The 20,841-nt window shown below is 36.4% G+C and overlaps 1 protein-coding gene across 1 annotated transcript in view; it reads left to right on the forward strand.

The window, feature by feature from the left end:
* Positions 1-20,841, forward strand: part of SYN2 (synapsin II) — a 191,144-nt gene that overhangs the window by 87,883 nt on the left and 82,420 nt on the right. The window lies entirely within an intron of this gene.

Genomic DNA, 20,841 nt, shown 5'->3' on the forward strand with positions numbered 1-20,841 from the left:
TATATGCAATTTAATGCTTAGTTCTCTGCTGTCTCATATTATTATCTCATTGTTTTATGTGTGGTCATTTGTCCCCTTAAATTATTTGCTTCTTAAAGGCAAGGAACAATCTTTATTCATCTCTGTAATCCTACTATCACTGGGATGGCTCCAGAAACAATATAGAGGAAGGAGTGAAGGAGTATAAGGGACTTTAAATTTATTGAATTTATGCCTTGTACTAGGGTTATGATCCTTACTCCTAAGGAAACCACCTTGGAGAGGTAAAGTTGGGGGGAGGGAGGTCAGAGGCAGTGTTGAATCAGACATGTTTAGTATTATAGTCCTCTCTCTCTGCCATTTTCTTTTTGTCTTAGTACAGTAAGTTATTTAACCTCTCTGAGCTTCAGTTTCAAGATGGAAATAATACCTAACCTATTGGGTTCTTGTGAACCTTAATGAGAAAGATAATATAAATAAGGAATCTTTGGATGCTTTGCCCTTAGGCAGTTAATAATGAGACATTTGAAGATAGAATGGACAGGACTTGCTGTTGAATTGGTTATAGTACACAAGAGGAGAAAAAAAATGAAGCATGGCTCCCTGTGTCTATCTTGAACAACTGAGAAAATCATGATACAATTTACAGAGTCCAGAACATTAGTTGCAAAAACAGTTGTGAAAGGGAAATGTTGACTAATTTTGAGATGTTGAATAGGTAACTGAATATTCAAGTCTACAGCTCAAAGGAGTGACCTGATACAAAGATAACAGTGTAAAATCTGGGAGTTGTTGGGCTACATGTGGTAACTGAAACCCTCAAGTAGAAGAGAAAAGAGGAGAGTTAGATTATTTAAAATCTGAAGAACTTCAAAATTTAAAAGTGAGTAGAGAATAATCCAATAAAGGCAACTTTAGGTAGGCAGCCAGATAGGTTGGAAAACCAGGAAAGTATAGTGTCACAGAGGCCAAGGGAAGAAAACATTTCAAGAAAGAATTGTCACACATAATATCTTTCTTCTTCACCTTCCATTTACTCTTCAACCCAGTATAGTCTGGCTTCTGCACCATCTGCACTATTCCCTCAACTGCACTGAAATGGCTCTTTTCAAAGGACCATTATCCACACTTGGACAAATTTAGTGGGCATTTCTCCATCCTCATTGAACTTACTATGAACATTTAGCACTGTCAACCATTCCCTCCTTCTTTCCCCTACTTCTGTGGCTCTTCTATTTTAGTAGCCTGTCAGAGCTATTCCCTAAATGTTGGGATTCCTTAGGGCTCAGAACAAAGTCCTTATCTCTTCTCTTTCTGAAAATTATTTTCTTAGGTGATCTCAACCATTGCCATAGATTTTAGACCATCTTGATCTTATAACTTCCAAATTTTTATTTCCAGTAAGACTTCTCCTGTGAGCATCAATTTTCTGCATGATATCTCCACTCACATAAACATATATGTATATATATCCCCAAAAGCACTGTCTTTAGACTAACCTTCTATCTACTTTTTCTGCTTTCAATCTTGTCTTCCTATTCTTCTTGTTCCATACTGCAGGGAAAGAGATCTCTTAAAAATATAACAAACTGAGGGTTGATGCGGGATGGGGAAGAGAGGAAAATGAATGATGGGTATGGAGGAGGACACTTGTTGGAATGAGCACTGGGTGTTATATGGAAACCAACTTGACAATAAGCTATATTAAAAATATATATAAATTTTGTAGGGCATGTATGAGTTAAAGATGAAATTAATAATGTTCACATTAAAACAGATTCTTTTGATTCCTTCAGAATCCTACAGCAGGTTAGAGGGTGGCTTGGAAAAGAATCCAGGTGTCTGAAGAACCAATCCAGAGCTCCAGAAGGACACTTTTACTAATGTGATTCCAAGGGACATTTTCTCACAGTTAAATAAAAAGCACGTGGCTTTTCCCTTTATTCTGTTAATTATAAGACTTTTGCTATTACATTTGTATTATAAAATTCATTTGTGATCATCAGCTTCTGCTTATGCCTGAGGGCTTACTGCCTTTGATGAGGTTGGTTCTTACTGTCAGCAGAGTGATAACTTCTTTGTTGAGAACCAGTTCAAAAAAACATTTCCTCAGTTCCTTCTCTGTGTTAAATTTTAGGTATGCAAAGGTGAGTAAGGTCTATACCTTATATCTTATGTCCTCAAAATTCAGTCTAGTAAAGCAGACAGAGTAGATTAAATATTAGCTATAATAGATACATGTAAGGGGGGTTTTAGGGGAAGATGCAGGAGTGATTGATTTAGCTGTTGGGTAGATGGAGTAAAGAAGATCTAACAGAAGAGTTAATATTTGAACTAGATCATAATGCATGAATCAGCATTTGCCATAACAGGGAGAAGAGAGGTTATTTTGGAACAAAACATGATCACTGGTATAAAAATACATCAGAGAATGATGTGGAAATATTTCATAAAATTGTACAGTGACTTTAAATCCTGAGGAAAGAAATTGTGCACCAGAAGATAGAGATTCTGAGGAAGCAGAAATAAGGAAATTTGAAAAGTTTATCAAGTTAAGAAGAATTGCCTAAATCAAGAAGGAAACAGTTATGTCAGTGAGAATGATGGAATGAGGACCCCTGACAATTCTTTCCATAAGAGCTATGTAATCACCTCTGTGAATCAGTAGCAAAACAAAACAAAACAAAACAAAACAAAACAAACCCTTCCAAAAAGCAATGAGCTTTTGGGCAAAACTTGTCTAAATCTAGGTTGTCAGAACTGTGAAAATTAACTAAAGGTCTGAAACAATCCAAAGAGCATTTTCAAGATAAATGGCTGAACTCAATGAGAATGAGGATGGAGCTCCTTCAAAGCCCCATCCCAAAGAATTCTTTGCCTTTTTTGATGGTTCCTGGAAGACTCCATTTGCAAGGCTTATTTTTATTGACCTGGAAACTTGCTCAGTGAGAAGTCTTTTCTATGGGGGCATTTCCTAAAAACAATCAGTGGCAATTGTTTAACATCATGACTTCCTGAGGTGGCAGAAACTTAAAAGGAAAAGTTGAGGGATGCCTGGGTGGCTCAGTCAGTTAACCATCGGACTTTGGCTCAATGGTTCCTGGGTTCAAGCCCCACGTTGGGCTCTGTGCTGACAGCTAGCTCAGAGCCTGGAGTGTGTTTCAAATTCTGTATCTCCTCTGTCTCTGACCCTCTCCTGCTCATGCTGTCTCTCTCTCAGAGATAAATAAGAGACATTTTAAAAATTAAAAAAAAAAAGGGGGGGCGCCTGGGTGGCTCAGTCGGTTGAGCGTCCGACTTTGGCTCAGGTCACGATCTCACGGTTCTTGGGTTCGAGCCCCGCATTGGGTTCTGTGCTGACAGCTAGCTGAGAGCCTGGAGCCTGCTTCTGATTCTGTATCTCCCTCTCTCTCTGACCCTCCCCTGCTCACGCTGTCTCTCTCTCTCAGAAATAAATAAAACATTAAAATAAATTAAAAAAAATTAAAAAAAAAGGAAAAGTTGAGGAATGAGATGTCTGTAGAGGACTTCAAGAAGCTCTGGAATATTTACTTGGAATTTAGAAGACCATGCACATGTGCAAGGCTCTGTGCATGTGCAGGATTTGTAGGCTATAGCAGAGTTGTAAGCAACCTGAGTGAGTGTTGAAGTCCTATCTCAAAACACAGATCCTTAAGGAAAGACTATACTTATTGGTTCCAGGCACTTAAGGAAATTTCTGTTCAATCATTAGCAGACCACTAAGCCAACCGAGCAGAGAATTCACTGGCTATACACAAAGAATACAGACTTTTTCCATCAAAGTCACTAAACAAACAAATAGCAGCAGTAGCTCTTTGACTTATTCCCATGTGATCTCATTTATATATGAAATCTAAAATCCAAACCAAACCAAACCAAAACAAACCAAGGACTTAGATACCAGAGAACAGATTGGTGGTTGCCAGAGCTGAAGGATGGGGGTGGGAGAAATGGTTGAAGGGAGTCAAAAGGTATGAACTTCTTCTTGTAAATAACTTATGGGGATATAATGTATAGCATGTTGAGTATAATTAATAATATTGTATATTTGAAAGTTGCTAAAAGAGTAGATCTTAAAAGTTCTCATCACGAGAAAAATTATAATTATGTAAGGTAATGAATATTGACTTATTGTAGTGATTCTTTCACAATGTATATAAATTTTGAATCATGTTGTATACCTGAAACCAATATAATATTATATGTCCATTATACCTCAATTTTAAAAAAGAATTAAAGGAAAATATGAAAATTATGTATCCCCAAATAGAGTATAACAATAAACAGATAAAAAGAATATATATAAGGATATATAAAATAGAACAAAAAAAAGACACACACACACACAGATAAAAGACATTCTGTAGTTAATAGTATAATAAATGAAATGAAAATTTCACTAGAGACGTTCAACAGCAGATTTTAACAGGCAGCAAAAAAGAATAAGTGAACTTTAAGATTGATCTGTTGAGATTATATAGTCTGAAGTGATAGGGAAAAATCTGTTATAACAGATGGCTGACAGGACTGATAAGGAAATACCTGTCCTTGATCAAAGTCTCCCTCTTCCAGGTTCTTCTTCCCACCATGCTTATAGCATGTGTTAATGAGGAATGCAGAAGTAACAGGCTCTAAATTGCTCCCTCTGCTGATGCTCTGAGCTCAGAACTCTGGAGAATGATCTCCACTGAGATCATTCATTACTCTACCAGTGTAATATAACCTCCTCCCTTCCAAGATCTCCGAGTGCTGCTTGGTTCTTCCACGGGGTGATCCAGACCAGATTCCATAACAGAGGACCAGAAATGAAAAAAGAAGAAAAATGAACAGAAGCTCAGAGATCTGTAGATCATTGTTAAGCATACTAATATAAACACAATGGGAGTCCCAAAAAGAGAAAAAAAAAGCAGAAAGACTATTTGACAAACTAATGGTAGAAAAGTTCTCAAATTTGAGAAGAAGCTCCATAAACTCCAAGTAGTATTAATTCAAAAGAGATCTACACCTAAATCGTAATCAAATTGTCAAAGCCAGACCTAAAGACAATCTTGACAGCATAAAAGAGAAATGACTCATCATGTATAGGGGGATCCTCGAAGAGATTAACAACTTATTTTTCATCAGAAATGCTAGAGGCCAGAAGGCAGTGGGATGACATATTCAAAATGCCAGAAGAAAAAGACTGTCAATGAAGAATTCTATATCTAATATTATCATTCAAAAATGTAGGAGAAATTTAAGACATTCCCAGATTAATAGAGAGAGAGAGAAGGAGAGAGGGAGAGGCAGAGAGAATGAATTCACTACTGGCAATGAATAGATTTAAAATAGACTTAAAGTCACAAGTTAAAAGTGAAAGTATGAAAAATATACATCATGCAGATAGTAACCAAAAGAGTGGGAGTGGTTATACTAATATTGGGCAAAACAAACTAGACAAAAATTATTACTAGAAACAAAGGACAGTATATGTTGATAAAAGGTCAATATATCAGGAAGATATAACAATTATTAACATACATCTAAATATACAAAGCCTCAAAGAAAGCAAAAACTGACAGAATTGAAAGAAGAAATTTACAGTTCAGTAATAATAGCTGAAAACTTGAGTTCTTCACTTTGAATAATGGAAATATTATCTAAACAGATGATCAGTAAGGAAATACAAGACTTGCTAGACCCAAGAGGCATTTATAGAGCACTTCACCCAACAATGGAGGAATGCTCATTCTTCTCAAATGCACATGGAACATTCTTTTTTTTTTAATTTTTAAAAAATGTTTATTTTTGAGAGAGAGAGAGAGAGAGAGCACAAGCAGGGGCGGGGCAGAGAGAGAGAGAGGGAGACGCAGAATCCAAAGCAGGCTCTGAGCTGTCAGCATACAGCCCAGTGTGGGGCCCGAACCCACAAACAGTGAGATCATGACCTGAGCCGAAGTCAGACATTGAATCGACTGAACCATCCAGGTACCGTGGAACATTCTTAAGGATAGACCATACGTTAATCCATAAAGCAAGTCTCAATAAATTTTAAAGAATTTATCATACAAAGTATGTCCTCCAACTACAATGAAATGCAATTGTAAATCAATAACAGAAGGAAATTTAAGAAATTCACAAATATGTGGAAATAAATAACACATTCTTAAACAACCGATGAATTAAAGCAGAAATCACAGGGGAAATTAGAACATACTTTGAGATTAATGAAAACAAAACCACAGCATATCAAAATTTATGGGATGCCATTAACTCAATGCTTAGAGGGAAATCTTTAACCTATACTATATAAAGGGAAAAAAAAGGATTATTTTAAATCAATAACCCTTAACCTTAAAAAAAAAACCTAGAAGAAAACAATCCAACGCAAGCAGGGGGTGCCTGGGTGGCTCAGTTGGTTAAGCATCCAACTTCGGCTCAGGTCACTATCTCATGGTTCATGAGTTTGAGCCCCATAGTTGACTCTGTGCTGATAGCTCAGAGCCTGGAGCCTACTTCAGATTCTGTGTCTCCCTCTCTTTCTGTCCCTCCCATGCTCATGATCTGTCTTTCTGTCTCTCAAAAATAAATAAACAAACATTAAAAATAACTCCAAAGCAAGCAGAAAGAAGAAAGTAAAGATTAGAGTGGCAAGAAAGGAAATAGAGGATAGAAAAACAAGAGAGAAAAAATCAATGAAATCAAAAGTTGGTTCTTTGAAAAGATCAACATAATTGACAAATCTTTTGCTAGACTGATTAGGAAAAAGATAAAGATTCAAATTACTAAAACCAAGAATGCGAGAGAGGACATTACTATTGGTCTTAGAGAAATAAAAAGGATTTTAGGGGAACACTATGATGGTTTACCCCGGTAAATTAGATAATCTAGTTAAAAGGTCAAATTCCTAGAAAGACACAGAATGCTGAAACTGACTCAAGAAAAAATAGAAAATCTAAAGAGACTCATAATTAAAGAGATTGAATTAATAATTTTTATTTTATTTTATTAAATAATTTTAATGTTTTATTTATTTCTGACAGAGAGAGAGACAGTGTGAACAGGGGAGGCTCAGAGAGAAAGGGAGATACAGAATCCGAAGCAGGCTCCAGGCTCTGAGCTGTCAGCACAGAGCCCGACATGGGACTCGAACTCACGGACTGCAAGATCATGACCCAAGCCGAAGTCAGATACTTAACTGACTGAACCACCCAGGCGCCCCAAAACAAGATTTTTTTAAATACGGGAGGAAAATCCCACCTTATACTATATACAATATACATGTATTGAAACTAGAATACTAAAGAATAAGAGAACATCTTAAAAATAATCAGAATAAAAAGATAACCTATAGAAGAACTATAATTAGACTTATAGTAGTCAGCAATGCTATTATAAACATAGAACCTTTGAAAACCTGAGTCCCTGAGTGCCTGAGGGACAGAAACTTCTGCAACTTGTGTAGAAAATGTAGTATGAGCAAGAAGTAAACTTTTGTTGGGTTAAACCACAGAGATTTGGGGGATTATTTATTACTGAAGCATAGCCTATCTTATTTGATTGATACAGATAAAAGATCCTCAATAGCAATAATAGGAGCCAGAGGAACTAAAATTATATTTCCAAAGTAATGAGAGAAAATAAGTGACAACTTACAATTATGTAACTGTGATTACTAACACTTAGAATTTACAATGCGCCAGATACAGTTATAAGAGCTTTATATTAATCTAGTGAATCTTTAAAATAGCTCTCTGAGTTGTGTATTATTATTATCAGATGAGGAAACTGAGGACTGGAGAAATGATGTGAATTTCATATAGTCTACAGTTAGTAATGGATGGAGAAGGAATTCAAAATCAGGCATCTGCTATAATCCACTAATTTAACACTGTCTTTCAAGAACATTTGAACCATTTGGCAGAGCATTGTTTAAGGAATATTAGGAATAAGGAAAATAATCCCAGAGGGAAAGTCTCAGATATAAGAAGGAAAGGTGAGCAAAGAAATTAAGAAACTTTTCTTTGTAGGTCTAAATGAACATTGTCTGTATAAAATGATTAATACATAATTATGGAATTTAAAAAGACAGAATTAAAATCCCAGACAATAATAGCATGTCAGTCCAAAGGGGGATAGTTGAAGTATTCTAAGGCATTGCTTCTTAGGAACACTGCATCACTTAGGAGCTTAGAAATGCAAAATACCAGGCTCACATCACAATTATTGAATTGGAATTGCTTTTTTAAGCACTTTGCTGGTGATTCATATGAGTACTAAAGATTGAGAAGCACTCTTCTGAGATCCTTGAATTGTTTGGGAAGGGGATTATGATATCAATTAACTTCAAATATAATTAAAGGAAACAATAAAATTTCAAGAATAACCAATGAGAGAAAAGAAATAACATGTGTATAATTTCTAAATTAGCACAAGGCAGGAAAAATTAAAAAAGGAGGGGCAGGAAAAGAGAAAAATACATACAGGGCAAATGAAAAACATAGCTGAGTTGCAGCATGATAGACATTCAGTAAATGCGCGTGGCCAAAATTTACCAGTTAAAAGAGAGGGAAAAAATAAATAAAAGAGATTATCGAATAGCATTTTAAAATAATCCAACTTAGTAAGCTTTTTACAAGAAACACACCCAAAACATAAGGTCATGAAAGTAAAAATATCAAAAAGCTATACCAGGCAAACACTAAACACATGAGAATGCTGAGGTAGCAATAATACCTCTGCAAAACTATTTAGAAAGAAAAACGAAAAGGTTGGGTAACCAGATTAATATCAGACAAAATACATTTTAAGGGAAAAGTTCAACTCAATTAGAAGATTTATTCTAAAAAAAAAACCTCTTCAAATATATAGAGCAAAACTGACATAACCACAGGGAGAAATTTACAAATGCAGTATATCACTAGGAGATTTCAATACAGCTTTCTTAATTATTTTAAGGTCAAGCATCAAAAACAGTAAAGATATGGAACATTTGAACAATATAATTAATATGCATGATCTAATAGGCATATATACATTATCCTTCCAACATCTAATTGTATGTATATTAGGGAATGTACAAACAGTTCCAAGGTAATGTTTTGTTGTATCAGTTCTCTATTGCTATTAACAACACCCATTTATTAGCTCACGGCTCTGTAGGTCAGTGGTCTGACATAGTGTGGCTGTGTTCTCTGCTTAGGGTATGATATATGTTAGCTGTGCTTCTGGAGATGCAGGGGGAAAATCTGGTTCCAATCTCATCATTCTTGATGTTTGCAGAATTCAGTTCCTTGTGGTTATATGACTGAGATCCNCCCCTCTCTCCCAACCTCCATCAACCCTCAGTTTGTTCTCAGTATTTAAGAGGCTCTTATGGTTTGCCTCCCTCTCTCTGTAAGGTTTTTAATTTTTTTTTTTACTCCTTCCTGTTCTCCATGGTCTTCTGTTAAGCTTCTCAAGGTCCATATATGAGTAAAAATATATGGTATCTGTCCTCTGACTGAGTTACTTCACTTAGCATAATATCCTCCGGTTCCATTCACGTTGCTGCAAATGTCCAGATTTACTTCTTTCTCATTGGCAAGTAGTATTCCATTGTATATATAAACCACATCTTCTTTATCCATTCATCCGTTGATGGACATTTAGGCTTTTTCCATGATTTGGCTGTTGTTGAAAGTGCTGCTATAAACATTAGGGTACATGTTCCACTAGGCATCAGCACTCCTGTATCCCTTGGGTAAATTCCTAGCAGTGCTATTGCTGGGTGATAGGGGAGTTCTATTGTTAATTTTTTGAGGAACCTCCACACTGTTTTCCAGAGCGGCTGCACCAGTCAGACACATAGACCAATGGAATAGAATAAAGAGCCCAGAATTGGACCCACAAGTGTATGGCCAACTAATCTTTGACAAAGCAGGAAAAAATATCCAGTGGAAAAAAGACAGTCTCTTTAACAAATGGTGCTGGGAGAACTGTACAGCAACATGCAGAAGAATGAAACTAGACCACTTTCTCACACCATACACAAAAATAAACTCAAAATGAAGGACCTGAATGTGAGACAGGAAACCATCAAAACTCTAGAGAAAAAAGTAGGAAACAACCTCTTTGACCTCAGCTACAGTAATCTCTTACTTGACACTTCTCCAAAGGCAAGGGAATAAAAGCAAAAATGAACTATTGGGACCTCATCAAGATTAAAACTTCTGCACTACAGAGGAAACAATCAACAAAACTAAAAGGCAGTCAGAGTGGCTAAAATGAACAAATCAGACTATAGATGCTGGCAAGGATGTAGAAAAACAGGAATATGTGGCCTTTTCAATCTTTAACCCACCAGTGGCACCTCAGATCTTTCTTGTGCTTCAGATCTCTAACTTCCCCTTCAGCCACCAGCTGGAGAGAAGTCTCAATTTTTAACTCATATGTGATTAGGTTAGGGCCACCTAAATAATCTCCCTTATTAAAGTCAGCTGTGCCATAAAGTAACCTATTCATGGGAGTAAAACCCACCATACTTAACAACCCTGGGATTAGATTGGGAAATCTGGATACACCTTAGAGTTATGTTTACTGCATTTGTGTAAATGTTTTATCTAATTTACTAGATCGAAAGAGTCTTTAGGGCAAGTTAATGTCTGGCACATACTAACACAGTAAATACTGATATTTGTATTAAGTGAGAGATTATAATCTTATTCATGTTTAATCCCTAGTATAGTGTGTGATTTATACTATAGTTTTAGCAAATATTTAGATGAATACATGAAAGAATGAATAATTATGTAATTCAGGACAGTGGCCACTATTCTATATATAGCATGATATATTTTTCTAAGATAATGTATAATTCAGTTTGCAATTTCTGTGTACTTTTATTTTTTTTTTTACAAATAGTTTATTGTCAAATTAGTTTCCACATAACACTCAGTGCTCATCCCCAAAGTGCCCTCCTCCATGCCCCTGTGTACTTTTAATAAAATGATAGAGTACAGATTGACTCTTCTAGATTTTTTAAATTGATGATTTAAAAGCAAAATTATGCAAATTACTTATTCACGTACATATCTTTTATATTTTTCCCTGGTGTAGAGAAATGAGCATTGGAACAGGAAATGAAAGATTCAGATTTTGACTCTGCCATTAACTAAATAGAGGGGTGTGTGTGTGTGTTTCAGGGTGAAGATAGTTTGCATTAGATAATCTTTAATTCCAGTGTCCAATACTACTATTTCATATACTTCTTAACGGTTCAACCATAATATTTAACATAACAGTGTGCCTTATACATTCAGGTACCCAGCAGAAGTATTCCAACTAAAGGAAAAAATACTTGAAGTTAGGCATCAGAAAGATTAATGGATGCCAACAGTAGCTTCCAAAACAAATTTATCTTTGGAATTGCAAGTTTATTACCCTGGGACTATCTAATGCTAATGTTTTCCTTCCTGCTTGAGTAGTTTTTTAACCTGCAGTTTTGAGTGATGGTTATTGTTGCAATTTAATGACATTTGCTCAGCCCTTATTGACTATCTGCTCAAATAATAGATTAGCAGATACTAATCTCATCAGAGGGCTTGTCTGTGTAATGATGTCACTATAATCAGGCTGGCTAATTTAATTCTCTGCTTAGCTCAGTTGCTAATGGTCATCCAGAGAGGTCATTCCCTTTTAAGATGGCTCAGGTGGAGGCTTCTGGCATATGGTACTGTATTTTAAGGAATACTACATATGGAGGAGCAATATGACTTATTCATCATCTCTCATCTTTCAGGGCAGGATGAGGGTTTTTTTTTTTAAATTAAAATACATTTTAAAAAATTTGTTTAATTTAAATCCAAGTTAGTTAACATATAGTGTAATAATAATTTCAGGAATAGAATTCAGTCATTCATCACTTACATGTAACACCCAAGGCTCATCCCAAGAAATGTCCTCCTTAATGCCCCTCGCCCATTTAGCCCATCAGCAATCCTCAATTTGTTGTCTGTATTTAAGACTCTCTTATGGTTTGTCTCCCTGTTTTTATATTATTTTTGCTTCCCTTCCCTTATATTCATCTCTTTTGTATCTTAAATTCCACATATGAGTGAAATCATAGGTTATTTGTCTTTCTCTGACTTATTTCAGTTAGCATAATACACTCTGGTTCCATCCGCATTGTTGCAAATGGTAAGATTTCATTATGTTTGGTTGCCTAGTAATATTCCATTGTATATATATACCACATATCCTTTATCCATTCATCAGTTGATGGGCTTTTGGGCTCTTTCTATACTTTGGCTATTGTCAATAGTGCTGCTATAAACATTGGGGTGCATGTGCTCCTTCAAATCAGCACTCCTGTATCCTTTGGATAAATACCTAGTATTTGCACCTAGTAGTGCAATTCCTGGGTCATAAGATAGTTCTACTTTTAATTTTTTGAAGAACCTCCATACCGTTTTCCAGAGTGGCTGCACCAGTTTGCATTCCCACAAGGAGTGCAAAAGGGTTCAGTGCAGGATGAGTTTTAACCCAACATTTCCTAAAATTATTTGCCTACAGAATCCCTGCCACAGAATATCTAGCAAATGTCACAGAACACAGTTTGGGAAAGGCTGATTTTGTTCTAATATAAGAAACTAAGACTAACTCTTCAGGAGGATTATAGAGTACTTTTATTGGAAGTAGCTTTAGACATTATCTGGTTGAACTCTTGGAGAAGAGTTGCCCAAATAATAAATTGGTGACTGTGCTTCAGTGAAAGTAATCCAAATGTCTTGTGTCTCACTTCTGTGTTTTTCTTACTATATTCCCATTCTTAATAAAGTGATAAAATCACCTAGGTACTATGAGCCATTAGCCTTTTTTTCTGAAAATAACCATAACCTTTAACATTGGCTGGGCTTCAGTTTGAGGCTAGGAGTGAAAAGAGGGCTTTGACTTAAAGCATATACTGGTTTTTGTTTAAGGAATGTCACAAGACAGCCATTTGCAACTCCAGTTCAATTTTTTAAAAAATTTTTTATATGGAGTCCCTCTTTCTTATCTGCCTTCCTCCCTTCAGGAGTAAAAATCTATTATTAAGTTATCAGACTCCACTGTAAACTAAACAAGTCATCTTCTTTTCTAATATCTGTATTATTAAAATGTGTGTTCCAAGTAGGGACCTGCATCCTGCATAAATTATTTAATGTGTTTTTCTTGGTTTGTTTTTTATTTCTTTTTGGTTTGTTTGTTTGTTTGTTTGGGTAGTTTTTAAGATATAATTGTTCTGGCAGCCAGTTTTCCCAGAGCTTTTCTTGACTCTGTACTTACATGGGTAAGAGGAAAAAAATAGATGGAAAGTTTCAGGGAGGGAAGCTGTATGGAGAAAACTCAAATACCTATCCTAATATTGAGCTATCTGATTAAAAAGAATATATGTTCATAAAGACAGTGAAGTTTACAGTTTCTCTCTGCTTACAGCTTGTAATTCCATCCCTAAATATCTATTTCTGTACATGTTGAAGAGTTTCTTAAGTTTGTTTTTGTTTTTGTTTTGTTTTGTTTTTAGTAATCTCTACACCCAGTGTGGGGCTCGAACTTACAGCTCCAAAATCGAGAATTGCATGCTCTTCCAACTGAGCCAGCCAAGTGCCCCCATGTTGAAGATGTTTCATTCTCACTTCCTCTTGCCAGAAAGTGCCATTGTCAGAAATCATTTTGAGAGAATATTTTCTAGGAAATTGAAATTAGTTGAATTCAGGGTAAGAATACAACTGGAGGTCTGGGGACACGGAGAAGTGTAAGGCAAGAAACAGAAAGAAGGCATGGGAGACACAGCTACCAAAGGCACAGTAGTAGAAAGTACTCGGACTCTGAAGTCATCAGTCTTTCTGATTTTGAGCTATCTCATTTTGGATAAGATACTTAATCTTGCTGAACTCATTATCTGATCTCTAAAATGAGGATAATACTACTTATCTTCAGAATTAGGAAGGTTACATAAATCAGAGTATGAGTGTTTATTATCATATTCATCAAACAATTAGGGTTTACCTGTGGGAAGTAAGATTGAGAATCACTCTTAATTTCTCCTTTTTTTGAAATTTTTGTGCAGTATTGAAAAACCAGTAAAGGTATTTTTGCTTTAATATAAAAAAGAAAATACGTAAAGTGCCTGACGTTTATTAAGAGCTCTCTCCTTTCCTTCTTTCCCCTGCACACTCCCCACCACCAAATACTTTATTTCTTTCTTGCTGCCACCTGTTTCCTCCATAAGGAAGAGAATAAGACCCAACTAGACAGGCAACTCCTCTCCTGGATTTGGGGTACAGGATGAGAGGAGGAAACTCTGCCTGTCTAGGCTCTCTGACAGAGAGAGTAAAGCATATAGATTCAGGACTTAAGCTTAGGAGAAATTCAGATATGAATTTATATCCTGACTCCTATCATTTACTAGCTGAATAACCAAGACAAGTTATTTTGATGAAACTTCTGTTTTGTTTCCCTTTTAAAATGTTGGTAATTATAGTACTTATCTTGTAGAGTTGTGGTGTATATATGTGCTTAGCATAGTATCTGGCACACTGTAATGCTCAATGAATGTTATTTGCTATTGTTATTATTATCATCATCTCATCCCACCGAGATCCCTTTCAGATCCTTAGACAACCCTAAATGAACTTTTACAGAATTAGCAATTCCTAAGCAGTTTGATAGGATGGCTCAGAGAAAGTAGTCTTCATTTTTTAGCAGGTTTTCCTTTATAGATCTCTCTCTTCTTTACCTTAAATGGGACTTCTGACTCAAAAGCTTTGAATTGCCTTTTGGTGTCAGTATATTGCCCACTCTTCCTGCCTACCAAATAGCCCTCGTTAATGGAATGTTATTTAAAGAAGAGAAATCTGGAACTCCTTAGCCATCAGTTCAGTGCATTTGGCCGTGTATCTCTGGGGATGTTGGCTACTGTTCCATGTTGAAGCATCAGAGAATCTTTGGTCGGTGTACTATGATGAAGCATTTTGGGATCTGCAGGCAATTAGGTGGCTAGGGAAAGGACTCTTGGTGCCTCATAAAATGAAATGGAATCTGTGGCCTGGCATCATTGTTGGGTCAGCTAGCCTTCTGGGAGGGAACATTTTTGGAAAATACTTAGGACATTGGGAGAAACTCCTAGGCAAGACCCCTGGGTGATTGTTGGTATGGTTTATCTCCTGAAAATCTCTAAGAGGAGGACAGTGTTTAATGCTGGAAAACACAAGAGTGGTGTTAAGGAGAGGCTTGATGGAGGTGCTTTGTGTCTAGATGAGAAGAGACATCCTGCATTGTCCTGGGAATTTGAAAGCACAGCACCTGTATGCAAGCTGCAGGTTGCCTGTCCGCTCTCTCCCTGCCCATTGTTCTATTTCTTGGATCAAAGCCACTGGCTTTGAGGGCATTCCTGGCAGCTTCACAGTCAGATTCAATTAATTCATTTGATTCTTGTATTCACATTTGTTTAACTACCTCTGTCAACTGAATTGCGACATAGTTTTAATACGTTTCACTCTTTGGCGATCTCTCTCCTGTGCTCAGACACAGCTTGGACCTATGGAGGATATAGACATATAGGCTGCACTTTCAAATTCTTTATAGTGAAGTTAGAAACCTGTTAACCCATTGAAATATAAGTACTAAGAATCTCTCACATTTGCATAATATTTGGAAGTTTGCAAAATGTTGAACATAATTCTCTTTCAGTTATCACAGTGAGCTGTATATCCTTGTTAACTATTCTGTAGATATTGTAGATGAAGACTGTAAAGCTGGAGGAGGAGAAATGTGTCCAGCAGGGTCATAGCACACCTCTAGTAAATGGCCTACTGAAACATAAACCCATTTCATCTGCCTCCAAGCAAAAGCTCATTTGACTATGCCTCAGGTGTCTCCATGGATATCTTGCAATGCACTTAAGAAGTCACATCAAGTTAACATGTGGTTTGTGCCTGTGGTGGTATAAACAGTAGGTTCTATGGTAGTCTGGAGAGGATTCATATTGGATTGTGATGATTCAGGAAGGCTTTGTAGAGTAGGTAAGATTTGAGTTAGGCCTTAAATGAATGGAAGAACTGTCAAGGGATTATTTGGTGTCTATTCTTCTGAGTGACTGGGCTTTCTTGTGCAGAGGTCTTTGTGCAAGTTCTAACTCTGTGATGGTGATCTTTGTCTGTCATCCTAAAAAAGCATTCCACTCTCTAGGAATGATTGTGGCCCAGATCAGCAACCTAGTTCTGTGTGTTGATATCTTCATGCATATTTTTTTCACCAAAGCATTCCTGTGGAAAAGAGAATACGTATAATAACCCTAACAGCTACTGGCATTAACTTGAAATATATTGTCTTATTTTGATTTTTAAATATATGTACAATTTGCATTCTACTCCATAATATTTGTAATTGTTTAAGATAAAAATCTTTGAAAGAAAAAGAGAAAAAGTAAGTAAAAATGATGCTTCAAGAAAACAGGCCATATTTACCTTCTCTCTTTTTTTTTTTTAAATTGTGACATAATGAACATAATATAAAGTTCACTATCCTCACTGCTCTGAAGTATACAGTTCTGTTCTTAGTATACTAAGTGGCATTTAATACATTCACAACGTTTCACAACCATCACCACTGTCTAACTCCAAAACATTTCATCACCCCAAAAAGAAACCCTGTACTCTTTAAGCATTCATACCCCATTTCCCCATCACACAGCCCTGACAACTACTATTCTGCTTTCTGTTTGTATGGATTTGCCTTTTCTGGATATTTAATAGAAATGAAATCAAGCAATGTGGTCTTTTGTGTCTATCCTCTTTCACTTAGTATGTTTTTCAGGTTTATTCTTATTGTACCTATCAATACTTTGTTCCTTTTATGGCTAAATTTTGTTTATTCATCAGTTGATAGGCATTTAGGCTGTTTCTGTTTATTCATCAGTTGATAGACATTTAGGCTGTTTCTGTCTTTTTTCCCTGTTAGAAATAGTGCTGCTATGAACTATTTCTAACAGGGAAAAAAGACATCGTGTAAAAGATTTGTTTGAACATTAGTCTTCAATTTGAGAGTACATACCAAGGAGTAGAATTGTTGAGTCGAGTTAACTCTATGTTTAACTTTTTGAGGAACTGCCAAATTGTTTTCCACAGTGCTGCACCAATTTACATGACATGAGCAATGTGTGAGAGTTTCCATTTCTCCACAAGCTCACCAACACTTGTTACTATCCAATTTTTAAAATTACGGCCATCCGAGGGCGCCTGGGTGGCTTAATCGGTTACGCGTCCAACTTTCGCTTAGGTCATGATCTCGCGGTTCGTGGGTTCGAGCCCCGCGTTGGGCTCTGTGCTGACTGCCAGCTCAGAGCCTGGAGCCTGTTTCAGAGTCTGTGACTCCCTCTCTCTCTGACCCTCCCCTGCTCACGCTGTCTCTCTCTCTCCTAGAAATAAATAAAACATTGAAAAAAATTAAAAAAAAAAATTACGGCCATCCTAGTGGGTGTAAAGTGGTATCTTATTGTGGTTTTGATGTGGTCATTCCCCTAATGACTAATGTTGTTGAGCATCTTTTCATGTGCTTATTGGCTGCTTTTATGTTCAGGTCCCTTGCCCATTTTAAAAATTGGGTTGTCTGTCTTTTTGTTGTTAAATTATAAGAGTTCTTTATATTCTGGATACTAGATCCAGATCTCTCATTCTATGAGTTGTATTTTCATTTCCTGATGGTGTCCTGTGATACACAAAAGTTCTTCAAGAAGTCTAATTTATATTTTCTTTGGATACTTGTGCTTTTGGTGTATATCTTTAAAAACATTGCCTAATCCAAAGTCATGAAGATTTATTCCTATGTTTTCTTTTAACAGTTTTATAGTTTTATATCTTATACTTAAGGCTATGATCCATTTTGAGTTAACATTTATATATAACGTGAGCTAAAGGTTCAAATTCCCTCTTTTGCACGTGAATATCCAGTTGTCCCAGCACCATTTACTGAAAAGACTGTTCTTTCCCCATTGACTAGTCTTGGCACCATTGTTAAAAGTCAGTTAGCCATAGACACATGGGTTTATTTCTGGACTCTCCATTCTGTCCCATTGATCTGTATGCCTGTCCTTATGCCAGACCACACTGTCTAGATTTCTGTGACTGTGTAGTAGTTGGAATATGAGTGAGTCCTCCAATTCTGTTCTTTTTCAATATTGTTTTAGGTATTTTCAGTCCCTTGAAGTTCCATATACATATTTGGATCAGTGTTTTCATTTCTGCAAAAAGGCTATTAAGCCTTTTTGGTATGGATTGCATTGAACCTATAAAGCATTTTGGCAATATGGCCATCTTAACAATATTGTGTCATTCTATTTGTTTAGGTCATCTTTAATTACTTTTAGCAATACTTTGTAGCTTTTATCATACATATCTTTTACTCTCTAGGTTAAATTTACGCCTAAGTATTTTTTTTAATCTTTGTTGCTATTATAAATGGAACTGTTTTCTTAATTTTCTTTTCAGATTGTTAATTGCTAGTGTATAGAATAGAATTGATTGTTGCTCATTCAACTTTGCTGAATTCATTTATTAGTTTTAGTGTGTGTGTGTGTGTGTGAGAGAGAGAGAGAGAGTGTGTGTGTGAGTGGATTCTTTAGTTTCATGTATAATGTGTAAATTACTTCTTTTCCCACTTTTAAAGAAATATTACCCATTGCATCATACTACTTCACTTTACTGGGAGTACACATGCCCCATTGTGAGAAAACAATCTGACATTTTTCTCTTGTTTTCACTTGCAAAGTGCTTTTACATCTAAGTTTATTCTTTTAATAACAAGATGGCCAATAATATCTCATTTTGTAGATAAGGACAGTGAGGCTGTCAGAGTTTAATGATTTATTGTAGGCTCGCACAGCTTCAGTTAGAGGTGAGGTCTTCTCACTAGAGGTCTAGCATTCTTTTGATTGAACTCTAATTCCTTCATGTATTTGCCATAGTGAGTAGAACTTGGACCACAGTAGTTTTTGTATAAACTCAAGAGGCCAATCCTGTGGCTAGGGTCAGTGTGCAGTAAAATAAAAAATGAGACCAACATATGTTCTCAAAAAGAGAATCTTCATAGCTCTTTATTTGTAATAGCTCCAAACTAGAAACATTCCAGGAGTCCACCATGGAGACTAAATAAACAAATTCTTATATTCATATACTGGAATACTACTCAGTAATAAAAGAAACAAATTATTGGGCATAGAGCACATGAATAATCTTTAAAAGATTATGGTGAGTGAAAAAGCCTTACTGTATGATTTCATTTATATGAACTTCTAGAAGAGGCAAAACTATTATAGAAAAAAATTATATCAGTAATGGGTTCTGGAAGTGTTGGGGTGGGGTTTGATAGGAAAGAGGTATGAGGAAGTTTTCTGGGGTGATAGTAATATTGTATTGTTATGCCCAGATCGCAATCTCCCCAAAATCCCAAGACCACCAAGGAGTCCGAGTCACATATGCAAAGGCAAAGGGCTTTATTACGGGCTTAAGCTCGGGCTCCCAGACTTCACCAGCGTATGGATCCGTGCTGAGAGCCTCGAACAAGGGCAGAGTAGGGTTTTTATGGGGTTTGAGACGGGGGAGTTACAGAAGTTGTGACATAGGAACAGTGATCCAATCATAATTATCCAACATCATTGACAGCGGGTTTGACCATACACATTGTCTAGAGTATTAGTTGCTTTTGGCGGGATCCAATTACGACATTTAGAGTACCTTTAAATTCAACCAATCACAGAGCGAACCTAGGGTCTTGCTTGGCGACTAACAGGTTAACTTTAACATTAGGTAACAGGGTCCTATCTATAGTTTCTATCTCCAGGCCTCTCCCTTAACAATGTGGAGGGTGGTCGCTGGCCTTTCTGGATTGGGTGTTGCAAGGGTGGTTACTCCTGCCTTGGGCAATGTGTAACTACCTAGTAGTTTCAGGAAAGCTGAAACTCAGGCCTTCTAGTTTAGAGGGGAAACTTAAAGCCTGTCATGGAGTTAGTTTGGTTTAGACGTTTAGACTTGTGGCCTTACACTATATACTTATAGGGGTTTGAGTTACATAGGGGTGTGCTTTTGTCAAAACCCAGCAAATGTACTTAATATTTGAGCATTTCATTGTACGTATATGTTATCTTAAAAGAAGAAAAGAATCAAGTATTAAACTTAATGATATGCATGCTGAAGTATTTAAGGGAAAGTGTATTGATATTTGCAGTTTACTTTGACATTGGTCAAAAAATAAGATGGATCAATGGATGGATTGAGATATAGATAGTTGGGCAGATATGCCATAAATCAAGAATGGTACACTAGTTTTCCCATATTCACTGCTTCAGTTACCTGTGATCAACAGTGGTCTGGAAGCAGATGATCCTCCTGATGTATGGACAGTAGGTCATAGTAGCCTAACACTTTATCACTATGCCTACATCATTCACCTCACTTCATCTCACCACATTTGCATTTTTATCATCTTTCAACATCATAAGAAGAAGGGTGAGTACAGCACAATAAGATATTTTGAGAGAGAGATCACATTCATATAACTTCTATTATAGTATATTATTATAATTGTTCTATTTTATTATTGTTGATCTCTTATTGTACCTAACTTATAAATTAAACTTTATCACATTTATGTATGTATAGGAAAAAACAGTATATATAGGGTTCAGTACTATCTGAGGCTTCAGGTTTCCACTGAGGGTCTTGGAATGTATCTCCCTCAAATAAGGGTGGGACCTACTGTATAGTGTTTTTTTTGTTTGTTTGTTTTGAGAGAGAGAGGGCACAGGTGAGCGAGGGGCAGGGGGGGGGGAGGGGGAGGGAGGGAAAG

This window comes from Crocuta crocuta, unplaced genomic scaffold, assembly GCF_008692635.1.
Source record: "Crocuta crocuta isolate KB4526 unplaced genomic scaffold, BGI_CrCroc_1.0 scaffold69-1, whole genome shotgun sequence".
In the NCBI taxonomy this organism is placed as follows: domain Eukaryota; kingdom Metazoa; phylum Chordata; class Mammalia; order Carnivora; family Hyaenidae; genus Crocuta; species Crocuta crocuta.